We start from the raw sequence: 20,353 nt of genomic DNA, 5'->3' as shown, positions 1-20,353 counted from the left end.
TTGTTGCATATGCTTCCTTGCTGACTGAGAAGAACATTAAATGAAGCAGGGTAACTTGTTGAGTGTTGTGTAATGATTCCAAATCGGGGGGGCTAGGCATCCTGAAAAGTTTGCCTCATTCATCAAAAAGTCTAGGACCGGCCCTGGTGATGGACAAAGCCAAACGATGGACTGCACAACACGGCTCCATTCAAAACACTTGTTTTGAATGCGGCCATGTTGTGCAGTCCATCGTTTGGCTTTGTCCATCACCAGGGCCGGTCCTAGACTTTTTGATGGATGAGGCAAACTTTTTGTACATACGTGGCCAACTGCACAACTTTATTATTATTGATTTATAAAGCAATAACATATTCCGAGGCTCTGTACGAAGTAAGAAGCAAACGTGGGTATACAAAATTATACAGACAATGGTATACACCAGTGATCTGAAAACTTGGCTCTCCAGCTGTGAAGGAACTACAAGTCCCACAATGCATTTGCCTTTATGAATCATGACTGTCACACTCCTGCAATGCATTGTGGAACTTGTAGTTCCTTAAAGAGACTCTGAAGCGAGAATAAATCTCGCTTCAGAGCTCATAGTTAGCCGGGGCATGTGTGCCCCTGCTAAAACGCCGCTATCCCGTGGCTAAACGGGGGTCCCTTCACCCCCAAACCCACCCCAGCAAACCTTGGTTGTAGAATTGGTCGTTCCTGGAGGCAGGGCTAACGGCTGCAGCCCTGCCTCCAGTCGCGTCTATCAGCGGCGCATCGCCGCCTCTCCCCCGCCCCTCTCAGTAAAGGAAGACTGAGGGGCGGGGGAGAGGCGGAGATACGCGCTGACAGACGCGCGTGGGGCAGGGCTGCGGCGGTTAGCCCTGCCCCAACCAGGAAGAGGGGATGCGCTGCACGGAGGGGGATTTGGGGGTGAAGGGACCCCCGTTTAGCGACACGATAGCGGCGGTTTAGCAGGGGCACACATGCCCCTGCTAACTATGAGCTCTGAAGCGAGATTTATTCTCGCTTCAGACTCACGTTAAAGTGAACCAGAGAAGAAGCACCCTCATGTATTTCACCATATATATCAGTGGGAACATCAGGCTCGGTTCACATTAGCATTTGCCAACGGAACCAGCCGCTCGGTTCCGTGGTCCGTTCCGCTAAGCGAACCAAAAAATGCTGCAGGACCCAATTTTCCGGACCGTTTCACACAGCGGAACGGAAACGGAAGGTTTTGCAGCATATAGGAGCCAATGAAAACGGACGTTTTACAACACACTGGCTGTAAAACGGACCGATTTCACCGGATACAGATGGCCGGATCCGTATGTCCACTAATGTGAACCGGGCCTTAGAGAAACCACCTATTCTGCTTTCTGTTTCATCCTACACTGCTAAGCCTGCTTGTTATCAGCCCTGATAAAATCCCCGACTAAGCATTCAGTCTGGCTTCGCTCCAGAATCATTATAGCTGAGTCTGTCTTCTCTGATGTCTTTTCAATCCCAAGCATGGCCCCTTCTGGCTCTGCTATAATGACTCAGCTATAATGATTCCTGAGCAAAGCCAGACTGAATGCTCAGTCAGGGCTGATAACAAGCAGGCTGAGCAGTGAAGGATAAAACAGAGAGCAGGTTAGGTGTTTTCTCTAATGTTCCCACTGATATATATGGTAAAATAGATGAGGGTGCTTCATCTCTGGTTCCCTTTAACAGCTGGAGAGCCAAGTTTGCATATCACTGGTATACACCAAAATATGAAATACAGAGTTGGTACAAAAACAACAATTGAGAGTGGAGGACCGGTATGCGAAATATACAAATACACTATCAGAGGGATCGGGCGCCCAAATTAAGTGTTGGCAAACATAAGCGTCATGAAATAACCATTCTACATTCCACACTCATCCCGCGGCATTAACATACTTAAATAAATTCCTGTAGTCAAATTTAAAGGAACCATAAAATAAAAGTAAAAAGGTAAGGAGAATTCTTCAGTGAGACGCTTGAAAACTTTTCCTAGGATTGTCTGTAGCCGATTTATCGCAGAGAAAAATCATCGACATTGGTCCACAAACTCCTCGGCCAGGTCACACAGCAGCTGGTGACAACCTCAAAGCCCCCTGGGGAACCCCGGAGACGAGATCAGACAAGAGACCCCGCGGCAGCATGGAGGGGCAGCTTTCTGCCAATCCCGCCAGCCACAGCGCTTATGGAAAATGTTTTCTGGGAGTTAGCTTGCGGCCGCGAACGCAGACATATGGAAACGTTTAAAAGATGGATTCCCAAACTTACGGGGCAGACAAGTGAAACAAGAGCTCTACCCATGTTACATAGGATTACCAGGCCCAGAGCGACATTCCACATCTAAAAATAAGCCAAAAAATGCTGTCTGAGGTCAGGAGGCGCATTCGATGGCTGGGGAGGTGGGGTGACAGCGACAGCCCAGCGTGGAAACCAGGAGGTCGGGCAGCATGCAATTTGTTTTGCTGATGTACAGATACCAGACATTCACATAACTCCCTAATGACACTGGGACTTGTGTGACACCACCAATCCTGCATTATATATATTACCTTCATCTCTCTCTAACATATGTCCCAACAGGGACCGTTCTCATCACTGTCTGCACCAGAGGAGCTTACACTCTAATGTCCCTTGCAACGGTCACACACTATTATTATTAATATTCATTTAAATAGCTCTGACATATTCCCCAGTGCTGTACAGAAATCCCTGACCTTTTCTCTTCAGTCTTACACTTTAACCACTTCAGTCTTCTGTCTTTTTTCACCTTATGCATCCCAGCAATTTTCACCTCCCATTCATTCGCCAATAACTTTATCACTAATTATCACAATGAATTTATCTAGATCTTATTTTTTTCCGCCACCAATTAGGCTTTCTTTGGGTGGTACATTTTGCTAAGAATTATTTTTTCTAAATGCATTTTAACAGGAATATTAAGGGAAAAAAATTTAGGAAATTCATTATTTCTCAGTATTAGGCCATTATAGCTTTAAAATAATACATGCTACCATAATTAAAACCCATACCTTTTATTTGACCATTGGTCCCGGTTATTACACCATTTAAATTATGTCCCTATCACAATGTATGGCGCCAATATTTTATTTGGAAATAAAGGTGCATTTTCAGTTTTGCGTCCATCACTATTTACCAGCTTATAATTTAAAAAAATATTAGTAATATACCCTTTTGACATGCACATTAAAAAAAATTCAGCCCCTTAGGTAACTATTTATGTTTTTGTTTTTTGTTTTTTAATTGTACATTTTTTATTTTTTTTTTAGTTAATTTTATTTAGGTATTTTTTGAGTGTGGGAGGTAAACAGTTAATTTTAAATGTAATTTATTGTGTTTTGTGTGAAAAAAAATGTATGTACATGTAGTTTTACTATTTGGCCACAAGCTGGCCACAGTCATTTTTTTTTTTTAATTCCATCCTGTAAGTGAGGACTCTCGCATACAGGAAGTATAAGAAGGACATGATTTATTTTTTTTGTTCAGAAAGACCGCGGCTTCTCATAAGAAGCTGTCGGTCTTTCTACCGGGGACTTAGATCAATGAATGGGAACGATGTTCCCATTCATTGGTCTCCTGGATAACGGCGGTGGCATGGGAGCCCACGGGCCCGCGTGCAGTAGTAGCCTTTTGAACAAGACAGTCACATCCAAAAGGCTACTCACTACAATCACACACTATTATTATTATACATCTATATAGCAGTGACATATTCCACAGTGCTTTAACCTATTGCTGACCGTGTCACGCCGATGGGCGTGGCCACGGGAGCAGCCCCAGGACCGCCTTCCGCCAACCGGTTTAAAGTCCAGTCACCCAATGACCTGTTAGTACTAGGTTTGAGGCCTCTGGCATTAACAGTGGAAGAATGACAGTGAAAATTTGATGTTTGTCCATCACTACTACTCTAGACTGTAACATTGCAAGGGCAGGGATCTCTTCCTAGTGTTTCTTATTCTGCTGTAAGTTATCATATGAAATTGGTGATGTCTTAAACCACACATCAACTACAGAATGTCTCTATTTCTATTGCTGAATGTCCTGATTGTACAGAGTTTTGATCCTCTATTGTATCTATGCTCCCCACTATTTGTTTTGTAACATGTACGGTGCTACAGACTATGTGCACTATATAAATATAAAAAAAAAAAAAAATTAAAAAAGAAGATTACAGATGTTTTCCTAACTAACGATTAACACATTGGCGATTTAACCACTTCCCACTCACCCAGCCCATTAACGGCGGAAAGTGCGCTGCTATGTAAAGCAAGCATAAGCGGCCGCTCCTTCTAATTAAGGTGCGCTGCTTTAGCAGTGCAGCTTAAAGTGATCCTCCAGACTGAAAATCTACTCAGCAGCACTGAAAAGGCTGGGTATGTCTTTAACAGTTTCATAGCATCAGAATTTTGTTTTGCTTACCCAAGCCTCAATTTTAGCTGCACAGAAGCTAAGCACCGCCCCATCAAAGAAATCTGCCTGGGCATTTTTACCCTGATGCTGTACAAAGCATGATGGGATTTCTGATGTTGCTCTCTTTGCTTAGAAACTGGGAGGGGTGATCAGGACACAGGACAGTTGAAACTGTGTCTCATGCTCCCTGTCACCTCCTTTCAACCAATATGTTTGTGAAATCAAAAACATTTGCCCGTTCACATCTATTTTAATTAACATAACTAATGTAACTCAATGACAGTATGTTTGTTTAGGCTGAAATTCCTCTTCAATGAATCAAGCCCATTATTTGTTCATTGTCATTTTAGAACACTTGTTTGCTAGTGTTCCTAAGGGAATACAGTGTTATATAATCAAAGACATTGATTTTTTTCCTCCAACTTCCCCGGATCAAAGACATTGATTTTTTTCCTCCAACTTCCCCGGTCATGTCACCATGAAAGGAACGAGGTCTGGCAAGGCGCAGCCAGTGGTAGAACCGCAGGAGCGCACAAGGATCGCGTACGGCCGGGACACCAGCCCAAGACTGCTAAGGCATAAATGTGTCATCACACAGCCTAAGAATAAAGTTAATAAAGCGGTAATCCGCTTCTCGGATCGGGGACGGTCGGAGAATAATATAACGCGGCCTTGGACAGGGTTCAGCGAGCTGTGTGGCACAATCTTAAGACAACATTCGCTCGGCTGTTATTTTGAGGTCTCGCGACTCTGGCACGGGCTATGCAAATCTGGCTTATTCCAGCGATCTCACAGCCAAAAATGCTGGAAGAGTGACAAAGTGACGGCTCAGAGGAGATTGCAGATACAGTGTGTTATGTCAGCAAATTTCAGGCCTGGATCTGGGAACGGGAGTATACCGCACGCAAACCGAATTCACCTGATGGGCCGTGTGTGCCCGGTTATCAACCGCCAATCTGCAGCGGAGCTACATGACAAGCCAGGGGAACGATTCTAGCGCAAGGTGCACCCCAACTTGAACATCTGATAATACATAACAACTTCCTCTGGATCAACAGGGATATGTGAGGGAGCAGGCTGGTGTTGAACTTTGTTTTCTGGTTAAACTGGATGGACGGATGTCTTTTTTCAACCCAAATAACTATGTAACTATGTAACTGCTGAAAATGAGAGTGTTGGTGCCCATACACGATACAATAAAAACGTTCGGTTTTCCTGTTTATTTGACCAAAACGATCTAATCAAATGAAAGTCAAAAAGAATCCTTTTTTTTTCTATCAAGAAAAACAATTATCCCGTTTGTTTTTTATAAAAATTACATCAGACATGTTTGAAAAATATTTTTATTTGATCATTTTTTCAATTCAAATGCTTGTGAATGGTGCCTCCAAAACAACGATGCAATCTTTTTGATCTAATGGAATAATTGAACGAAATTAATTGAAAACAATTTTACCATGTATGGGCACCATAAGATGGAAAATAATATGTTGGTTTCTGCTGTAATGTAGCCTGAGGCCAGTCATATGGCTGCAGAAGGTAAGGATAGCAGACTTTTATAAATACATTTTATAGGATCACCCATCAACTCCAAGGGCTGGAACCCACAAGCACGATTTTGAGAGCATTTTTGGAGCGTTACAGAACGCTAGCGTTTTGCCAAAACGCTCAGCTAATGTAATTGGATGGGGCAACTTCCACTGGAGCGTTTGCGATTTCTCAAATCGCAAACGCAGGACATGCAGCATTTTGGGAGCGTTATTGCTTCAATGCAAAGTATATAAACGCTGGCGTAATCGCTCATCAAAACCTGCATGGAGCGATTTTGCTAGCGTTTTGACGTTAACACACACTATAACAAAATTAAAATTAATTGATATGGCAAACTCTATACCTGCATTTAAAGGGGGCTTAGATGCTTTCCTTGCGTTGAAAGACATCCATGGCTACAATTACTAGGTAATGCCTAATAATGTTGATCCAGGGATTTTATCTGATTGCCATCTGGAGTCGGGAAGGAATTTTTCCCTTTTGGGGCTAACTGGACCATGCCTTGTAAGGGTTTTTTCGCCTTCCTCTGGATCAACAGGGATATGTGAGGGAGTAGGCTGGTGTTATACTTTGTACTGGTTGAACTCGATGGACGTATGTCTTTTTTCAACCAAAATAACTATGTAACTATGAAAGGACCAATCAGACTTTAAAACGCTAATCGCTACACAATCGCTGGCAAATTGATACACTTTGTAAAATCCCTTCCTAAAACGCTCATGAAACCGCTGACAAACTGTTCATACAAAATGCTAGCGCTTGCGATTAGCAATAGCGTTTTGCAGTGGGTTCCAGGCCTAAAGCCTGGAACACACTTTCAATTATGACTGGCCAATCACTGACCAATTTTACCTCCTCCATGTAGTAGGAGGTCCAACAGATATTAATTACTGAGAACAGATTGTGTAGGTAAGCTCTTATACTACATGGCAATGGTAAAATTGGTCAGTGATTGGCCAATTATAATGGAAAGTGTGTATCAGGCTATACAGTTCCCTGGTGGCTAATGGCCCCCTTCCTCTCCTATATAGTTTCCTGGTGTCACTGTCTAGTGCCCCCCTCCCTCCCCTATACAGTTCCCTGGTGTTCAGTGGCCTCCTCCCTCCCCTATACAGTTCCCTGGTGTTTAGTGGCCCCCCTCCCTCCCTTATACAGTTCCCTGGTGTTTAGTGCGCCCCTGTTTCCCCCCCCCCACCTGGTGTCTAGTGCGCCCCTGCCCCCCCCCCACCCACCGCCACCTGGTGTCTAGTGGCTCTCTCCCCTATACAGTTCCCTGGTGTTTAGTGGCCCCCCTCCCTCCCTTATACAGTTCCCTGGTGTTTAGTGCGCCCCTGTTTCCCCCCCCCCCCACCTGGTGTCTAGTGCGCCCCTGCCCCCCCCCCCCCTCCACCGCCACCTGGTGTCTAGTGGCTCTCTCCCCTATACAGTACCCTGGTGTCTAGTGGCCCCTTTCTCTTCACCTTGTGGCATCATAGTCTCAGCGTTTAGTCATATAGGCTTAGCACTAGGCCGAATATAATGCAAACTGGGAAAACCACTTAGGGGGCCAAATTTGCTGGCACTGCAGGCCAGAGTTTGACATATATGTTTTAAGGTGGCCACTAATGATGAGTGAATATTTTGAATGGATAATTTAGGCAGTTACCTTATATTACATAGAAATGGTAAGATTGGATGAAAAAGATTGGATCATTAGTGGCCACCATTAGTCTGATGGGATTAATTATCATTTTCCCCTCTGTTGGTGGCCTGTAACCATTGTTTCGGAACAATTACAACGATCAGATTGAATGGTCGATCATTTAGGAGATTTGATCATTAATGGGCACATTAACTACTTAAGGACCGAGCTAATTGAAATCTACGCCCTGTTTTGGTGGTCACATGGCTTGCAGGGCGTAAATTTAAATTAAAACAAAAACAAAAGTTTGCTCTTCTAAAACAGAAAGAATTTGCGATAATTCAGGTTGGAGTGAGCTCGAGATGTCTCCCAGGCACCACTGCTGAATATATGCAAATTAACCATTTAACCAATTTAAATTAGCCGCCGCTGCACACATCCACCATTTCTGTCGCTGCCGCCGATCTCGCCACTTAATCCCACCCGTCTGTCGCCGAAGCTCACTGGCTCTGCCTGTCTCTATGACGGAAGAGACCCGTGAGCCGGTCAGGAGCCAATTTAATTGGCTCCTGGCCCTGTCTTTCAATGGCAGTAGCTCCCATTGGCTTACATTGAAAGACAGGGTCAGGAGCCAATGAAAGCAGCTCCTGACCGGCTCACAGGAACTCTGCCATCATAGAGACAACAGAGTGGGAGGCCCAGGATCCCGACGTGCAGCGATGACGATGGTTGCGACGGGTATATGCGGCGATTCATCGGGATTACGCCGTTTCTGTACCAACGGTCTCTAGTCCTTAAGGGGGCAGAGACCGCTGGTACTTAAAGTGGATCTGAGATAAACTTTTACTTATTGCAAAATTGTGTTCCTTTCATATAGTTAATGGGGCATTCCTCAAGCCAAATACTTTTTTGTTAATACTCTAATTCCCTATAAACTAAACAAGCTTAACCACAGCTTTTCAGAGTGCCTTGGCATTTTCAGACAGTATGAAGGGCTTATGGGAGCTCAGTCTGGGCAGGAGGAGGGGGAGGTGTTACTAGCCAGAGATTTCAGAGGCAGAGGGGAGGAGGGGGAATTAGGTTTTTTACAGGCTGGAGATGCAGATCAGCTTGCCTGTGTGTAATGTTTACAAACAGAACATGGCCGCTGTCATTGTATCACAGGAAGAAATAATCATATTCTGTTGAAGCTGTTTGCAGCTAGATTTGCTGTGCAAACTATCTAAATTTTAGATAAGATATATAGACAAGTTACTTGTTCTAGTTAGTTTTTCATCTCAGATCCGCTTTAAGTGATTAAGATCTGACTTTTGTGTCCATAACAGGGCATTTACCTGTAGAGAGCAGACTTACGCAATCACCTTCACTTGCCGCTAATATTATCAGCTCTGACCGCCATGTGAGAAGTGGGCAGGCATAACAGTCGCTAATCCTACATTGGAGGGTCAGGGCAATGTACGTATCACCGCAGCACAGGCGAGTCACACCCGTAAATAAGCGGATGACGCACAGAAGTATTTACAGCCGCTATGAAGTGTAAGATTTGGCTGCAAAAGGATTAAGGAAAGTATTTATCACCCGGAACATTCAACTTTCCGAATAACATAAAAGGCATGAAAAAGCCTTTATTAACAGTGAAAACAATAAACAGACTCTTAAAACGAAACTCCAGGGAGACAGTCAAAGCTGAACGAAAATAACGGAAAAAGAAAATGACAGTTACAAAATGTCTAGGAAGGTAAAATAACCCCATGTCTTTTCATAATCCACCGCTTCACACAGATATACCGTATTTTTCAGGCTATTAGATGCACCGGACTATAAGACCTTGGTTTAGAGGACAAAATCCACGGGGAAAAAATTGCTAAACCTGGTGCATCTATAGTGCAGGGGCGTCTTATAGACATTTTCCCCCAATTAGTATGTCCGCTTGTGTCCTCTGTCCACCCTTGTCTGTTCCATGCGCTGGAATAATGATATTTGCGTTAGCACCTATGGGTCAAATTGTCCATTAGCCGCGGACGACCACATTCCCTGCTTCCAAATGAAGTAGAAAGAAAGACAAAGGGGTTTGGTTCCCAAAAAGGGACTGCCCTTCTTAAAAAAGGGACACTTGGGAGCTATCCTAAGGCCAATTTTGCATTGAATTGTAAAGCCACCATACAGTGCATGTTGCCATCACCAAATGTTCTACATATGTCAGGGTCAACAATGGGTCAACACTGGTAAAACGATTGTGACCTTATCGGTTTTGGGCATCCCCCAGTGAATTCTGAGCCCCCGGTGCTCCAGGCCTGCTCAGAGTTGTACGGCTCCGAGGTAACTGTAAATAAGTCATCTCGCTTCTTATCAAGATGAATGGTTTGTATGTAAAAATATAAGTTCTGTAATGTGAACACAAAGAACTCCCTGTCTTCATTTTCCACCACCTAATACAGGCTTTTCTTTTCTGTATCCCCATGGGTTGGTGAACACACCAGGCTTTATTTCCTGCTTTGTGCAAATGAAAGGTCTGTGAACTTCTGGCAGGACCCCACACCTATAGATGTGTTCCACTGTGTCACTATAGTGTACATTAAGTGAAAACTATGTTCCATCAGTATAGAGGCAGTTTGTGTGTACAGTTTGTAAGCCAAAACCTCATAAAGAAAGTTAAAAAAAATGTATATGAAAAAAATTGCAGGCAGGACAAGAACCTTCTGCTGAGACCCCAACCAATGCTATCTTACCAGTGGTGACCGCACTGCATTCTCCAATAACTATCAGCCTACAGGATATTGTAGAGAATCTGCAAACAAGAGATTGTTGACTGACTCAACTGAAAGATGCCCATCTTGGACAACAGGTATCTGTAGATACTTCAGCAAAGACCAAAGCACTTCATTCACTGCCGTTTCTTGGGCATTGCGGGCAGGGTGGTAGCCTTGTGCGCAGACCGGCAAGTACAAGAAGGGCGGTCCAGGTAGAAGGACATAACCACTAGGGAGCTGGTGACGCGTGGTGCAGCCAAATGGAAGTAGAAAGAAGATTACTAGTATGATCACCTTCCTTGACTCCTCCTCGGCTGCCTGCGTCAGACGTCAAGTCATCATCACATCACCACCGCGTGATGACATCTGATGTCCTGTAGCGGTATTGCAGGCTGTCAGTGTGCGGCGCCCATGGAGGAGTCGGCTTTCCGGGCTCTCTTTGCCTGTGTTTTTTCCTGGTCCCTGCTTCCTTCTGGATGATCGGCTGGTCACTAGTAAGTAGGATCTACTTGTGACCTGTAGCTGTGTGACTGTCCCTAAAGATTAAGGGTTAGGGAGTCCATGGGGGGGGGGGGGGAGGGAAGGAAAGGGGGCGCAATTTTTACACCCTTGCCCTAGGTGCAATTTAGCCTAGAAACTGCCTTGGCTTCATTAGATTCAAGATTTGGAATAAACTTTCTTGTGAAAATTTCCAAACTCAGTAAACTAAAGCAATACCGAAATGAACATGAAAAAGTTAGATACTTCCCAATGAAGAGAGAAGGTTCTGGATCTCATAGTCTTCCTGGACCTCTCTTCATGCCCTCGGCCCACTGCTGTACCCCGGCAAAGTTATTCGAACAACTAGTTGAATTCCCCTCCGGGAGTCCTCATGAATGCTTACTCGCATCCCCCAGTACTTCCTAAAACAAGCAGGTCCATATGGCCCACTTTAGAGCCTTCTGAGTAGTCCCAAAGGAGCAGACTTTCACCAGGGAACAGCAGCAAACCAATGACAGGATGAAAGGACTGGTAAGGCTCTGTGGGATCCAGAGACTTCTCTCTTCATAGGTGAGTATCTAAAGCTGGCCACTAACGATACAATCCTTTTTTTATCCAATATTACCATTTCTATGTAATATAAGGTAACTGCCTAAATTAACCATTCAATATATTCAATATTTACCCTTCTACTACATAAATTTGGTAAAATTGGGATGAAAAATATTGTATCGTTAGTGGCCACCTTAACTTATTATTTACACGGTCACTTCAGTATTGCTTGAAAATAGTGCTTATTAGGAGTCTCCAGAAACCTTGGCGATAGCTGATAGGTGAAAAATCCCAATATACTGTAGGTACTTAACTCAGTAGTGAGAAGCCTCTGGTTAACCCAGAGGCTTTCCCTGCCTCCCGCAACCAAACGAGTGCTGAGACCCCCAAACAAAGCAGCTTGGCATTGGTGCAGTTATAACTGCAATGCTATAGACCACGGCTGTGTACCGGTAATTTGGGTGCCAGCTATAGACGGTCCCCAGGGAGTTTCTTCGACTCGGAGGGGAAATGGTCTTTAACGCCGCTGGGAATTTCAGTGGCAGCAGGGTGAGCTGTCATTCGGCTCGCCCTGCGCCCAGCTGACCGGCGGCGAAATATTATGTATCCCCCCTCCCCCAAAACCAGCTCGAGAAAGGCATTCTGCACCTGCATAGTGCGGCCACACTCATTCACGGATGGGAGCGCGGCCACCAACTTCTAGCGCTGGATCACTGGTCTGGACTGGAGTAGGACAAGTGATGCCTCTGGAGTATCCAGAGGCTTCCTTCTACCAAGGTACCGTATCTACGGTTTTCTCCTCTGGACCTCACAGGTTTTCTTTCATGAAAAGCATGCGTGCACAAATATGAAGTACTTCTAAGCAATAGAACTCAATAAGAATATTGAGCGCCTCAATACAATTGGCACTGATCACTCTGACACATTTGCCTGAGGAAGTGGGATTGGACCTGTGAAACGCGCTGCCTATGCATAATAGATCTAGTTTGTCTTTAGTGACTGTCTTCATTGAGGTAAGCCACCTCACTTTTTATGTTTATTGTTTTTTTAATCCAATTTTATCCTCATCTAGGCCGCGCAGTGGCGGACATACGGCCGTGCCGCCGCACGAAGGCCTCTGAAGTTCCGTTTTCTTCAGGGGCCCATTAAGAATTTTTTTTTTATATATATATTTTTTATTATTTTTCCCCCGGGGGGCCCCGACTCCTATCCTCCCTCCCTCACCTCGGGGGCCCACTCCCGGTATGCGCGGCGGGAGAGCGGCAAAGAGCGGCGCTAGAGGGCTCCGCCGCTTGGTTTCCAATATGTCTCCAACTTGGAGACATATTGGAGACCAAGCGGCGGAGCCCTCTAGCGTCTGCCTGGAGAGCCGAAGACTTCCTGTATTTGCCGCTCGCTCTCCCGCCGCGCATATCGGGAGGGGGGCCCTCCGAGGTGAGGAAGGAAGGGAGGTAGGGAGGATGGGAGTCGGGGCCCCCCACCCGGATAGCTACTAAAAGGGCTACCTGCCTACCCACCCGGCTACCTAACCACCTACCCACCCGGCTACCTACCCACCCACCAGGCTTCCTACCTACCTACCCACCCACCCGACTACCTAACCACCCACCAGGCTTCCTACCTACCTACCCACCCACCTGGCTACCTACCCACCCACCAGGCTTCCTACCTACCCACCCGGCTACCTAACCACCTACCCACCCGGCTACCTACCCACCCACCAGGCTTCCTACCTACCTACCCACCCACCCGACTACCTAACCATCCACCAGGCTTCCTACCTACCTACCCACCCACCTGGCTACCTACCCACCCACCAGGCTTCCTACCTACCCACCCGGCTACCTACCCACCCACCAGGCTTCCTACCTACCCACCCGGCTACCTACCCACCCACCAGGCTTCCTACCTAACCACCCACCCGACTAACTAACCACCCACCCGGCTACCTACCCACCCACCAGGCTACCTACCCCCCCGGCTACCTAACCACCTACCCAACCGGCTACCTACCCACCCACCAGGCTACCTACCCACCCGGCTACCTACCTACCTACCCACCCAGCTACCTACCTACCCACTCGGCTACCTAACCACCTACCCACCCGACTACCTAACCACCCACCAGGCTTCCTACCTACCTACCCACCCGGCTACCTAACCACCTACCCACCCGGCTAACTACCCACCCACCAGGCTTCCTACCTACCTACCCACCCGACTACCTAACCACCCACCAGGCTTCCTACCTACCTACCCACCCGGCTACCTACCCACCCACCAGGCTTCCTACCTACCCACCCGGCTACCTACCCACCCACCAGGCTTCCTACCTACCTACCTACCCACCCGGCTACCTACCTAACCACCCACCCAGCTACCTACCGGGCTAGTTACCAACCCACCCACCCGGCTACCTACCTACCCACCCACCCACCAGGCTACCTACCTACCCACCAACCAGGCTACCTACCTAACCACCCACCCGGCTACCTACCGGGCTAGTTACCCACCCACCAGGCTACCCACCTTCTAGGCTACCTACCTACCCACCCACCCACCAGGCTACCTACCTACCCACCCACCAGGCTACCTACCTACCTACCGGGCTAGTTACCAACCCACCCACCAGGCTACCTACCCATCAGGCTACCAACCCACTCACCCACCCACCCACTCACCCACCCACCAGGCTACCTATCCACCCAACCACCCATGGGAGCTGCGCGCCGGATGGAGGCTGGGACAGGAGGTCTGCTGCTGCAGGTGAGTAAATGTTTTTGTTTTTTTATTTATATTAGCAGGTGTATGTTCTGGGCAGGCCTGCCACATGATTGCATGTATTTTCTGCGCAAATCTGCCGACATGATTGCATGTATTTTCTGGGCATATCTGCCGACATGATTGCACGTATTTTCTGGGCATATCTGCCGACTTGATTGCACGTATTTTCTGGGCATATCTGCCGAAATGATTGCACATATTTTTTTGGGCATATCTGCCGAAATGATTGCACGTATTTTCTGGGCATATCTGCCGACATGATTGCACGTATTTTCTGGGCATATCTGCCGACTTGATTGCACGTATTTTCTGGGCATATCTGCCGACTTGATTGCACGTATTTTCTGGGCATATCTGCCGACTTGATTGCACGTATTTTCCGGGCATATCTGCCGACTTGATTGCACGTATTTTCTGGGCATATCTGCCGACATGATGTGTATTTTCTTGAGAAAACCTGCACAATTATGTGAATTTTCTGGGGAAAGGGTCACCAAAACTTGGGCCCACTGTCTTTGCGTTGCACTTTTCAAGGGAACCTGAGGTGAGAATAATCTTGAGGCTGCCATATTTCTCTCCTTTTAAGCAATACCAGTTGCCTGGCTGCCGTGCTGGTCCTCTGCCTCTTATTCTTTCAACCATAGACCCTGAACAAGCATGCAGCAGGTCAGGGGTTTCTGACAATATTGTCAGAACTGAGAAGATTAGCTGCATGCTTGTTGCTGGTGTAATTCAGTTTATTACTGCAGCCAAATAGATCAGCAGGGCCGTCAGGCAACTAGTATTGTTTAAAAGGAAATAAACCCTCACCCCGGGTTCGCTTTAAGTTACAGTTAGCTCCGCCCTCATCCGGTCACTGCCACGCCCATTTTTTGAGGTTCTATCCACACCTATTTTTTGCAGGTTGTAGCCACGCCCATATTTTGCCGCGACGCGCTGCGCGCGCCGCAGGTCGTGGGGGGCCCACAATTACAATTTTGCACAGGGGCCCACTGCTGGCTGTGTCCGCCACTCTTTACCATTGTGTGCATTCCACCTCCCACTCTCGCAAGGTTGGAGGGATTCTCTCTGATTTTGCATGGTTGACGCCATTTCAACATTCAGTTGAGACACCCACTGAGACACCCCGAGTGGAGTCGGGTTCATTGTCTCCACCTACCTCAAGTAGTTGGTTGCCCCAACTGCAATCCACCTTGGTGAGTAGTCCTTTTTTATTTATTTAACATTCATTAGCTACTAACATACTTCACTATCTGGGTTCCCATAGTCTATGTATCCTTTTTTACTTAAAGAGAACCTGAAGCGTTATAAACTACCTTTTTTTCAATTCAGAATTCTCTTTAGCCTTAAGAGCAAAGATGAATCGCCACATCCCCCGTGGCCAAACGAGGTCTTTATCCCCCCCTGAAATCCCTGTTACAAAATCCTCCGGTACTTCCTGGAGGAGGCAGAGCTTTGTGCTGTAGCTCTGCCTCCAGTCCATTCAATAACTGCTGATCGCCACTTCTCCCCGCCTCTCTCTTTGAAAGAAGACTGAGAGGGGTGGGGAGAGGCAGCGATCGGCGGTGATTGACTGTCCTGGAGGCAGAGCTACAGCACAAAGCTCTGCCTCTCTGCAAAAGCTGGGACTTTGGAAGTTATAGAATTTTGCCCTGGGATCTGGGGTGGATAAAGCCCTTGTACGGCCACGGGGATGCAGCAAATCATTTTTGCTCTTAAAGGGAAGGTCCAGGCTCCAAAAACCACCCCAAAATCCACGTACCTGGGGCTTCCTCCAGCCCCTGGCTGCCATCTGTGCCCTCGCCGCAGCTCCAGTGGCTCCCGGTCTTCTCCGCTGCAGAAGCCAAGGTCTGTTTCCGGGTCGGCTTCTTCTGCGCTCCAGCGCGCGGGTCACGTGGTTCGGCCGACGTCATCAGGATTGTACTGCACAGGCACAGGCGTTCTGCACCTGCTCAGTACAGTCCGGATGCCATCAGCCGGACCACATGACCCCCGCCGTGAAACGACCCGGAACCCGACCTGGCGAAGTTGGCTTCTGCAATGGAGAAGACCGTGAGCCACCGGAGCTGCGGCAAGGGCACAGGATACCTGTCAGGGGCTGGAGGAAGCCCCAGGTAAGTGGATTTTGGGGTTTTTTTGGAGCCTGGATGTATCCTTTAAGGCTAAAGAGCATTCTGCAATAAAAAGAGGTAATTTATAAGGCTTAAGACTCTCTTTAAGGTGTCAAGACGCCCTACCTCTCTACGTTCCTACGCAATAGGTGTGTAATGGGGTACTTGAAATGATGGGTTACTCTCAACAGGGGGTACTTAGTCAACACAGTCATTAATAAAGGGGTACATGCTGTAATAATGTTGAGAAACACTGGTCTATGACTGGCCAACTGCTCATTCAGAAAGGCTGGTGTACAGTACAGACTGTTAGGCCTCAGGAAGTGATGACTTTTCTGTAGCAGGTGGCCGGCCGGTCGGGTTATGATCGCTGAGCCCTGAAGGATACGGGGAGTGCAGACCTTGGTATCTTTCTTGGGAAGCTCTGAGCCTCCAGACCGCACACATCAGCACTTGTGCTAATCAGACAAAGTGGAGACTTGGCAGTAACTCGAAGCCACCGTACTCCGCCGCCAACGCCTGCCCCCTCCGTCCTCGGGATTCACTACACACATCTCCGGATCCACGGCTGACAGATCTAAGAGTCTCTGGTGTGCCACCCGGGCAGCAGAGCGCAGTAAGTGGGAGAAGTTGGATGGCGCAGGGTTGAGCGCAGCAGACAGGTAGAGACGTCAGATGATGCTGCTGCGGTTACAAGGCGAGAAGGCGTGGGCAGCACGTAATAACATTATAAAGGCTAGCCACTTAGTGGAGACTTGTATTATGTTAGCGCAGCACTTTCCCCGACGCTACAGATAAGCCACAAACAGAAAAGGATGATAACGGTGAAATTCCACCTTGAATTAAAAATAAAAATAAAAATTAAAAAATTGTTAGAAAGTTTCAGTGGCACAAAAGTTATTCTGTAGTTAAAACATATCTTCTCACTGTAGTTTGGGACCTGCTGTGCATGTCTTAAAGGGTCTGGATGCTGACAGCATTTTTTTCCAAATAAACATGAAATTGGCACATTTATGTGCAAAATACAGACTGCCTGGTAACCCCTCTCCTCTTGTATGTGTAAATGCCTACACAGAGCAGGAGGCAAAAGGAAATGCAATACTAGAGTATCACCTGCACTTATCACCTATCTAAAGACGGACACACCCAACACTCACTGTGACAGCATTAAAGCAAACCTGCAGTAAAAAAAAATTTAAAATGAATTGTATGTGTAGTATGGATAATGAATAAAAATAGAAAGAAAAGTCTCATATTTTTATTTTCAGTTACAGTTTGTTGTTGTTTTTTTTAATAACATTGCATCATTCTCTCTTATTTACAGTTTACAAACCTTTTTCTGTATTTTAAGCTATAACACAGAGCAAAGCAAACAACCCTTTGCACTTTCCTGCAGTAAAACCTTATCTCAAGCTGTCTCTCACTGTTTCTTGGCTGTATAAAGGGACTCAGAGCTTAAAGATTAAAAAGATGTTATACATACCGGGCACTCTCCATTTTTATGTTTAATAGAGGTGCCCATTCAGCTGAGCGAAGGAAGCTCCTCCTTAGATGTGAGGAGCTCCAACCCCATCCGCAAGAAGCTCCGCTCTATCCCAAAGAATTCTCCGCCTCCAGCATCCTAACAGTGACCTCTGCCGCCCCCAGCACCCACGCTGACCTTTCCCAGCTTGTATAGTGCCCTCCCCGCCCCAATAATGACCAGTCCCAGCACCCATAGGGACCTCTTCCTCTCCCAGCACCCTCAGTGACCTCCCCAACTAACGCTTTATAATGAACGCGGCTGAGCCAGTTGGGGCTGCATGTGCTGAAAATGAGGCTTTGTACAGGCGGAGCAATGCCAGGTTTTGCTACCCGGCACATATTTCTGCTACGTATTTTAATGGGCATGCGCAAAACCGTAATTTAGAAATTCCGTCATCCCCCATCGACAATGCACTGCGCATTTCTCATTCTGTGCTACTCCACAGTATTTGTAACGCCCTTAGCTGAATCCGCCTCCCCCCACCAGCGACCTCATAGTCTCCGCCCCCAGCCATAACCGGCTAACAGTAATATCAAAATAAATTTATTTAGAAGTAAAAATGTCCCCATGATTTATTTCAGTAAATTCTCATAGGTATAAAACTGCACAGCAAAGCGGGTGGATTAATTTTAACAGGGCTGGACTGCAGTACAAAGTGGGCGGAGGCGGACTGATTCATTGTACTGCCTTCTCCTCCGCTCAGTCTGTCATGCAGTCTATCACTGGGAGAATTTCTTAGAATAAATACAGTAATTGGTATTTAAGGGGGGGCGGAGTCAATTAGGTCGGGATGACGTGAAGCAATGCATGACAAGCAGCAAAATGGCAGCAAAACCGGACATTGCAGATCAGCTGTGTTTACAAATTAACTGCTCTGCTGAGGCAGCCAGCTGACACAGCTGAGAGATCAAATTACACTGGTGATTAGTCACAGATGAGAGGGAATGAAGGTGGCCATACACTTATAGATTTGCAGCAGATTTGACTATCAGATAGATTTCTGGCAGATGCCTGTCAAGTCCAATCTGACAGGAATCTATTTCAGAATGAAATCTATTGGAAATCAATCTAAATGCATTATTGGACCATTAGATCCATTGCAACTCTATGGGCCATCGATCTGCTGATAGCAGGAGATCGACTCAGATTTTCCATCCTGTCAGATACATCAAATCGATCGAAATCAGCCACAAATCGATCAGATGGGGAATTTGATAGAATCGATTTCTGATTGATCGATTCTTTAGAATCGCTCAATCGATGGCTGAAATCGACCAGTGTATGGGCCCCTTTAGACAGGCTACTGAGAGATCAAATTACACTGGTGATTAGTCAAAGATGAGGGGATATTAGACAGGCTGAACTCTCTAAATACGTATAGGGTGCATTTTTCTCTGTTTTCCTTCTGTCCTGTGCAAGAGTTCAGGTCCACTGTTAAAGCGTGCCCTGTATTACTGCATCATAAACCACCGCACTGCATATGACGCAGAATTCCCCCCTAGGAATATCATTGCAATGCAGTGATATTGTCCGTTGCAACGCAACCGACTCGGTGTGGAAGGGCCCTTACATTAACGGCTCCTTCCTGAACAAACATTAGGATGCCCTTTTTAGCAGTCTGTTCTTTACACAGTTCAGGTCTTTACAGTCTTCAGAGCGCTTGGGATGGAAATATGCAGAAGAACAACCTCTCCCGGCCAAAAATAAAACCACAGGAGTTCACATCAGCAATCTGTAAACTGAAATGGTGCATATTTTCCAGGCCCCGCGCTCCTCAACGAATCTACTCATCTGTTTATTTGGGATACAGAGTTGCCCGGTAACCGAGCCCAGGCAGAGAGCACTACATCCTGTCCCAAAAATTCCAGGGACGGCTGCTGCGGCCTGTGCAGGAAGGAATGCGCCGGGCTACGTGCGAATCCAACCCGGCGTGCGGCCACTGCGCTAATTCAGAAACACAACGCCACGGAGGAATGGAATCCTACACATTTCTATAAATTTAACGCACAAGGGCATCCGCCGGTCCCAGCGGGCTGACATTTTACCTCAGGGCAGTGGAGACCTAATCAGCATAGTAAATAATAATTACTAAAGCCTTTAATGGTCCAATAGTTACCCCGCTAGACACTAGAGTGTAAGCTCCTCTGGTGTAGAGGCTGATGGGAATGGATCAGCGATCTCTGTACAGCGCTGTGCAATATGTCAGAGCTATATAAATGCATAATAATAATAGTAAGTGACTGTGGTGAGGACATTAGAGTGTAAGCTCCTCTGGTGCAGAGAATGATGGGAATGGATCAGTGATCTCTGTACACCGCTGTGCAATATGTCAGAGCTATATAAATGCGTAATAATAATAGTGTGTGACTGTGGTGAGGACATTAGAGTATAAGTGCCTCTGGTGCAGAGACTGATGGGAATGGATCAGTTATCTGTACAGCGCTGTGAAATATGTCAGAGCTATATAAATGCATAATAATAATAGTAAGTGACTGTGGTGAGGACATTAGAGTGTAAGCCCCTCTGGTGCAGAGACTGATGGAAA

General features: G+C 46.6%; 1 protein-coding gene across 5 annotated transcripts in view; it reads right to left on the bottom strand.

The window, feature by feature from the left end:
• DAAM2 (dishevelled associated activator of morphogenesis 2) overlaps positions 1 to 20,353 on the bottom strand; it is a 290,157-nt gene that overhangs the window by 180,343 nt on the left and 89,461 nt on the right. The gene's annotated exons all lie outside the window — the stretch shown is intronic.

This window comes from Hyperolius riggenbachi, chromosome 4 (assembly GCF_040937935.1).
Source record: "Hyperolius riggenbachi isolate aHypRig1 chromosome 4, aHypRig1.pri, whole genome shotgun sequence".
Lineage (NCBI taxonomy): Eukaryota > Metazoa > Chordata > Amphibia > Anura > Hyperoliidae > Hyperolius > Hyperolius riggenbachi.
The sequence above is the reverse complement of the archived record's forward strand: the minus strand, read 5'-3'. Positions and strand labels throughout refer to the sequence as shown.